The 7,202-nt window shown below is 44.7% G+C and overlaps 1 pseudogene; it reads left to right on the top strand.

Moving 5' to 3' along the window:
• Positions 1-254: 254 nt before the first annotated feature.
• Positions 255-6,195, top strand: LOC100952474 (annotated as a pseudogene).
• Positions 6,196-7,202: the final 1,007 nt, after the last annotated feature.

Genomic DNA, 7,202 nt, shown 5'->3' with positions numbered 1-7,202 from the left:
CCCCCCCCATGTTGTCCCGCTTAACAAAATGTTAAAATCTGGTCACCCTAAGCAAAGATGAAGTGTGGGTCTGCAGCTAGAGCAAGTCTGGATGAAGAAGTTGAGCAATGGCCCTCTGTAGCTGGCGCTGGTGAGGCTGGCGGCATGTGGAGGGACAGGGAGAGTTGTTGGGGCCGCCGAGGGCTGGCAGCTGAGTTGAAGTCCCCTCGGGGTACTCTGTCATCTGTCAGAGGTGTTGGACTGCGTGCTGCTAGATGGACACTTCACCGGTCTCGGGTTTGGACATTCCGGTGATTCTCTAGTCACTGACAGAGGTAGGTTTCAGCTGAGCTAGCGGGGCTGGGCGCAGGATCGGGGAGGTTTACTCCTCTGGTTCTGACTGCAGTTGCAGGATGCGTTTTCCCGATAGACTTCGCCCACGTGTGGGTTCGGGGCAGGACGGGACGATGGGCTTCACCCTCAGTGCTTTTGAAGTCAGCTCTCAGTGTCGTCCTAGAGGGGCTGAAGAAAGCAGTGAACGAAATGGTGAGCTGAGGTGCTGGGCCAAGGGGAACGTGGACACCATGCTCACGGGGCACTGTTGTGCTTGGGAGAACGATTCTCCTCCCAGAAAAGACACAACCTGCGCATAGCTAAGAGGGTCAATTATCTGTCTTGGTATTGGAGATTAGTGTTCTGTCTGTAGTCCCAGCACCCTGGGCTTGGGAAAGACAAACTCAGGGTTCCCTTCTTATGAGGGAACTGTCTGAATTTCTTAGAAAGGCCTCAACAATGTTTGACTGAGTTCAAGAGGGATCCAGAATGGGCTGAAAAACTTGATGTGACCCTGAGTCCTGTGCCAGGGATCAGTAGATGTGGGATGCTGACACTTCAGAATAAGGACCAGAGAATTGTTAATACAGAAGAGGACTTCCAGCGGGAGATGAGTTTGTATGTTTGTTCTCAAATGCACTCCTCAGAAGGACCAGGGAGTTGCATAAGCCTGTGAGTGGGGAGGACTGCATCTTTTGACTAAGAAGAGCTAAGAGATTCTCCCTGGTTGACAGAAGAGCTCCTTGGTCTACCAGTCACAGTTCCATCTGTGGGCTGTTTTGAGATACTCTCTATTGAAGTATTTTTGAGTGTGTGCATTTGGTTATTAGAGCAGAAGTTTGCTTATGGAAGGCTCTTGAGTGGACTTTTCTTGTGATTACTTATGAATACATAATTGACATTAGTTTGTGTGTTAATGGGTACCTTTAGCAGGGTCATTCTCCTAAACTACTGATTTATTTTTAGCAACACCTCCCCTTTTTAAAAATGGTGTACTGATAAATTTCTTCTAGACCAAGCTAGTGAGGTTTAATCCAGTTTTTGTTCATTGATTTGTCCTTGCCAATAAAGGTTAGATGTTGAGAGTCCTTCTGAGCTTGGATAACTCATGAGGGACAGCAAGAAGGAAGGTTAAGACTTCTGTCCCTTACCTCATTTCACATTTTGTCCTACAATCTGAGATGCTGTCAACACCAGACCTCAGGGCTCGCAATATTACCCCACTTTTATCAGCTCAAAATCCCTACTAAGCAGCCAACTGATTTTTTTTGTAGATATGGCGAAGTCTGATCAGCAGTTGCAGGATGCTGTTATCTGGAAAGCGAGGCCTCTCTACTTAAGTATATTCAATTTGCTCATCTCTAAAATGACTTATAATATCATTATGGTATGGGGTAGCAGCCCAATAATGGGAAGCATGTAGAACAATGGCCTCTTCCTGAGACTGTCCACTTCAGAGTCATGCCAGTCACTACCAGTTAGATAAATATAAGAATGACATTTTCGGCTTGGCACCTATGGCTCAAGTGGCTAAGGCACCAGCCACATACACCTAAGGTAGTGGGTTCGAATCCAGCCTGGGCCTGCCAAAACAACAATGATGGCTGCAACCAAAAAAATAGCCGGGTGTTGTGGCAGGTGCCTGTGGTCCCAGCTACTTGGGAGGCAGAGGCAGGAGACTCGCTTGAGCCCAGGAGTTGGAGGTTGCTGTGAGCTGTGATGCCATAGTACTCTACCCAGGGGGATAGCTTGAGGCTCTGTCTCAAAAAAAAAAGAAAAGAAAAGAAACTATTTCACATCAATTTATCTCATTCTACTTTCATGACAACCTTGAGTCTTAGTACCAGATTATGATTTTCATAACAAGAGCCCCATAGCTAATGAAACAGCTATTACAAGTTGGTGAGAAATGAGTTAATTGCTCAAATGTGATTTGAGAAAAGTTGGCTCCCTTGGTAGTGAGAAATATCTAAATCTTCATCCCACATCACAGAAAAAAAAAAGAATGACATTTTCCTAATCTGGACAATGAAGAAGAGAGTAGGTACTGTGAGAAATTTGGTTCCCAAGATAAAGAGGGGTCCTTGCATTTCCTAGCTGCCTTGGTCTATCTGCAAATCATAGATAGCAGTGGGTAGAGAGGACAACAGTTCTTGTCCGGGCATTGCCAGTGAACAGAGCTATGGCTTGTAGATAATAATTTTCTCTGGGCCTCAATTTTCTTTCCTATTAATTGAGGGATTATAGCACTCTGAGGCAGGTGGATTGCTTGAGCTCAGGAGTTCGACACCACACTGAGCAAGAACAAGAACCCATCTCTAAACATAAGCAGGCATTGTGGCGGGAGCCTGTAGTCTGAGCTCCTCAGGAGGCTGAGGCAAGAGGATTGCTTGAGCCCAAGTGTTTGAGGTTGCAATGAGCTAAGATGCCATTGCACTCTACTGAGGACAACAAAGTGAGTGAGACTCTGTCTAAAAATAAATTAAATAAATCAAAAATAAAAATAAATAAATAAATAAATAAATAAAATGAGGGATTAATGTGTGTTTCAGAGATAGTGTAACTTAGAGTTAAGTAGAACTTGGTCCTCATTTTACTTTGGGAGAAAGAGAACTGCCAACATCTAATCTAAGATACAGTTGGCCCTCTGAATCCATGGGTTCCACATGTGTGGATTCAACCAACTACAAATCCAAAATTAATTGAGGAAATGATATTCCACAAAGTTCCAAAAAGAAAACATGAATTTGCTATGTGCTGAGCACTATATTGAATCCACAAGAATGAAGTGAAGTGTAGGCATTGTATTAGGTACTAAAAGTAACCCTAGAGATGTGATTTAAAGTATATGGGAGGCTGCATATAGGTTATAGATAATTATTATGGTATTGGTAGATTTTGGTACCCACAAACATCCTGGAGCCAATCCCTCATGGACAATGTATATTTTAATAGTACTCTTGTATCTCAAAGTGGATTTTATGGAATGCTTATCTAGCTGGTACCTGGAGAAGCTAATCTAGAGTTGACCCTAGACATGTCTCTGTACAAATTTTTACTGTTAATTCTGTACACACTGACAGCCTCTCATCTTTCCACTGAAATATGTATGTGTTGGAAGAGGCCAGGCATCTGCTTGAGTTTGTTCTGTGTGTGGTGCATTGAAGAAGGGCAGTGAGGTGCACGCTGGCTTAACCTCAGTGTGCAGACAGCAGGAAGAGGGAGAAGTCAGTCTTCCTTCTAAGATACACACTGGGAGCGGGAAGGTCACTTTGAACCTCTGGCTCCACCACTGACACATTTGATCCCTTGCACAGTGCTCAGCCTGTGGGCCTCATTGTGCTCATGTGGAAAACATGGGGGTTGAAATAGATGGTTTACAAGTCCCATAGTTTCCAGAGTGTAAACTATCTATTCCCTGTTCCAGTGAACCCTAAGTAGTGGCCACCCCAAATTCCAATAACAAAAACTGACAACTCTTTGCATTTTGGATTCAACAGAAGCTGCACAATAAGCAGGCTGCTATGGAGAAGTTGGAAAAGGCCAAGCCACTGTGAGCACTTAGGAAATATGGAAAGAAGGTGAGCAGGAAAATGTGCAGGGAGCAGGATGAGGCCCAGTGTATTTGTCAGATCAGATGGCTGTGGTCTGCTCGGCCCCCAGCCCTGTGTGTGAGATGGTGTATTTCTTGTCTCACAGTGGCGCATGTGCTGGTGTCCATTCATGAGCACAGGCTTGCTTTGAGAGCCGCATGTCACCAGGAGTAGCGTGGAGATTGCAGGGGAGTCATTCACTTCCCTGGGCTCTAGTTTCGCACCCATGCAGTGAAGAGTTGGGTGGATAGCAGAGGTTTCCATCCCTGACCTCACAGCATAATCAGCAGGGGCAATCTTTCACAACAGATGTCTGGGCTTCAGAATCTCTGGGAATCTGTGTGTGTTTTCTTCCCCCAGAAAGCCTCCCAAGTTATGCTGAGATGCATCCTGGTTTGGGGCTCACTGGCCTTCTCTGCGATTATCAAGTCCCTGAAGAAATTTTACTAATGATTGTCACCCAATCTGAAAGAAAACAAGTGGGGCCTGTGTTCAAACCATGAGTGTTTGAGTTCTAATGTGAAAACAGATCAAGCATACCTATAGCACATTTCTTGGTTTTCCTTTTATATTTCATGGTCACCCAAGTAAGAAAATGATGGGAATTAAAATTAACAAATGAATGTTACATTAAAAATGTAATGAAATGAATGTGAGGAGTATTGGGTGGAGAGTTATTACTTTGTACCATTTTGCACACGACTGGGCATGATCCGCGCTGCAGAACTTTGTCCACTATTGGTTTCATTTCACTGACATATCGTCAGTGGAGCAAGAATATGCTGTAGGGGTCCTCAAACTTTTTAAAGAGGGGCCAGTTCACTGTCCCTCAGACCGTTGGAGGCCTGGACTGCGGGCCGTGGGAAGAGTCAGCTGCTAAGCAGGATGGGCAGTGGCGGCAAAACACCGCTGGATAAATGTCCTTGGTGGGCCGCATGGGGCCTGCGGGCCATAGTTTGAGGACGCCTATGTCCTGTCTTCTGCAAGAAGTTTTCTGTAGACTTATTGTTTCACTGATCTGGATGTGGCTGAGATTATCTCTAAGAGACCAGCAATTAGTTTCACCTAATCTAATTTGTAACAAGTAAAACCTGTCAGGCATATTAGCTGCTCACTGTTTCTAACTTGAAGATCTTTTTCAGCAGTGGTTTTCAACTGGGGTGAATTTGCCCACCCCCAGCCCACTGACTGTTGTCATTCTCTGGAGACACTTTTGGTTCTCTCACCTGGGCAGAGGGAGCTACTGACATCTGGAAGGTCTCTACCCAGACGGGACACTGCTATACATCCTGCAATGAGGGTCAGCCACCCCCACCTCAACAAAGAATTATTTTGTCCATGTCAGCCATGTCCTGGTTAAGAAACCCTGTGTTAGAGATTTTTGTGTCCCCTTTTGTCCTTAATGCTTTCTTCTTATCTGTTTCATGGACAGATTTTTTTCCTCTTCTCTTTTGGTATCTTCATGCCTAGGAATAGTGGATTAGAGATATAATTTGCCCAAATACAATTAATGAGGAAAATTGCATGTAGACTTAACCACGATTTCTTAGAGTGTTATTGGCAAGATTGAACAATAGGGTAACAGTGCAGGCTTTGGGGTCAGACTACCTGGATGTGAATCTCAGGTCTACACTTTCTTGCTTTATGACTTAGATGAGTTAGGTTACCTCTCTGTGGTTCAGGTTAGGGGATAAGAATGGCAACTTTACTGAACTGTTATAAAGATAAACAGAACACGTGCTTAGACCCTATAATATTGTTTTTGTCTTATAGTAAATGCTAAATGGTAGTGATGTTAATCACAGAGTTCTTACTAAGAATGTAGACACTTTCAATCATGGTTTGACACGGGAGCAACTGTTCTTGTGTCCGTATCATAGGTGCAAACAGAGGGTCTTCAGAAAAGGAGAAAGCACATATGATGAATGCCATTAAGAAGTATCAGAAAGGTCAGTATTTCTCTCTGCTAAGGATGTAGGGCAAGAAATGTACCAGCTGCCTTAGAATTAATTTGAACACATAGTGCTTTGGAGACCTCCTGCTTGATGTGAGACTACTAAAGCTAAGTTCTGGGAGTGGGTAGGGGGCAGGATGTGTCTTTTAAAATCAATTTAGTAAATAACAGACCCATTTTGAGGTTTCAACATTCTTAAAATATTGAGGTGCTCATCATAATACTTCTTCATGCACAGGTTTCTCTGATAAACTGGATTTCCTTGAGGGAGATCAGAAACCCATTTCTTGGGACAAGAAGGCAGGAGCTAAGGGCCAGCAGGTGAAGAAGCGGTAAGACTGTTCTGCTTGGTTGGTTTAGTTTGTGATGTGTAAAAGGCCAACTGCCCTCGAGTGTGGTGGGCAGCTCCACACAGAGTAGCCTCTGCATCGGGAGGTGCACCTGCTGCTCGCCGCTGTGACTTCAATGCTATAGTATAGTCTTCTAGCCATGGCAGCCCTTGGCGGTTGTGACTATGGAATAAATGTTTTTTTTTGTTTTTGTTTTTGTTTTTTTTTTGAGGCAGAGCCTCAAGCTGTCCCCCTGGGTAGAGTGCAGTGGCATTACAGCTCACAGCAACCTCCAACTCCTGGGCTCAAGCGAGTCTCCTGCCTCCGCCTCCCAAGTAGCTGGGACCACAGGCGCCCACCACAACGCCTGGCTATTTTTTGGTTGCAGCCGTCATTGTTGTTTGGCGGGTCCGGGCTGGGGATTCGAACCCGCTACCTTAGGTGTACGTAGCTGGCGCCTTAGCCAGTTGAGCTATAGGCGCCGAGTCGGAATAAATGTTGATTCCCCAGCAAACAGTGTGATAGTTAACAGATTTAGGACTAGGTCCTGACTCTGCTACTCAGTAGGACGGTAACCATGAGCAAGTCCCTGTCTAAGTGTTAATTGCTGCAATTTCTAAAATGAGAAAATAGTACAAACCTCATAGTACCATACAGATGAAAGGGATAATGTTATCATCTTTCTAATTCACCTTTCTGCATACATGGCCACCAGGCCTAGGGGATGTGATAATTTGCATATAACAGAGTAACTGCAGTTACTATAGTTACTATACATTATAGGCATACTTAGAGAGCAATATGGAGGCACATTTTAGAAACAGCTGGCACAGGTGGGGATGGCTTCCTGGAGGAGGGTCCATCCTGAGCTAAGTCTGAAGGATGAGTAAGAACTGATCAGCAGAGTATGAGAGAGGCCGGTTTCAGCAAGAGGAAGCAGTTGAATGAGCAGAGGTGTGGAGATGTGAAGAACAAGTTTGTGTGTGAGGAGCAGTGGGCGTTGGTGTCACTGAG

This window comes from Otolemur garnettii, unplaced genomic scaffold (genome assembly GCF_000181295.1).
Source record: "Otolemur garnettii isolate 467f Iridium unplaced genomic scaffold, OtoGar3 scaffold00202, whole genome shotgun sequence".
NCBI lineage: Eukaryota > Metazoa > Chordata > Mammalia > Primates > Galagidae > Otolemur > Otolemur garnettii.
This window is presented reverse-complemented; position numbering and strand designations above follow the sequence as displayed.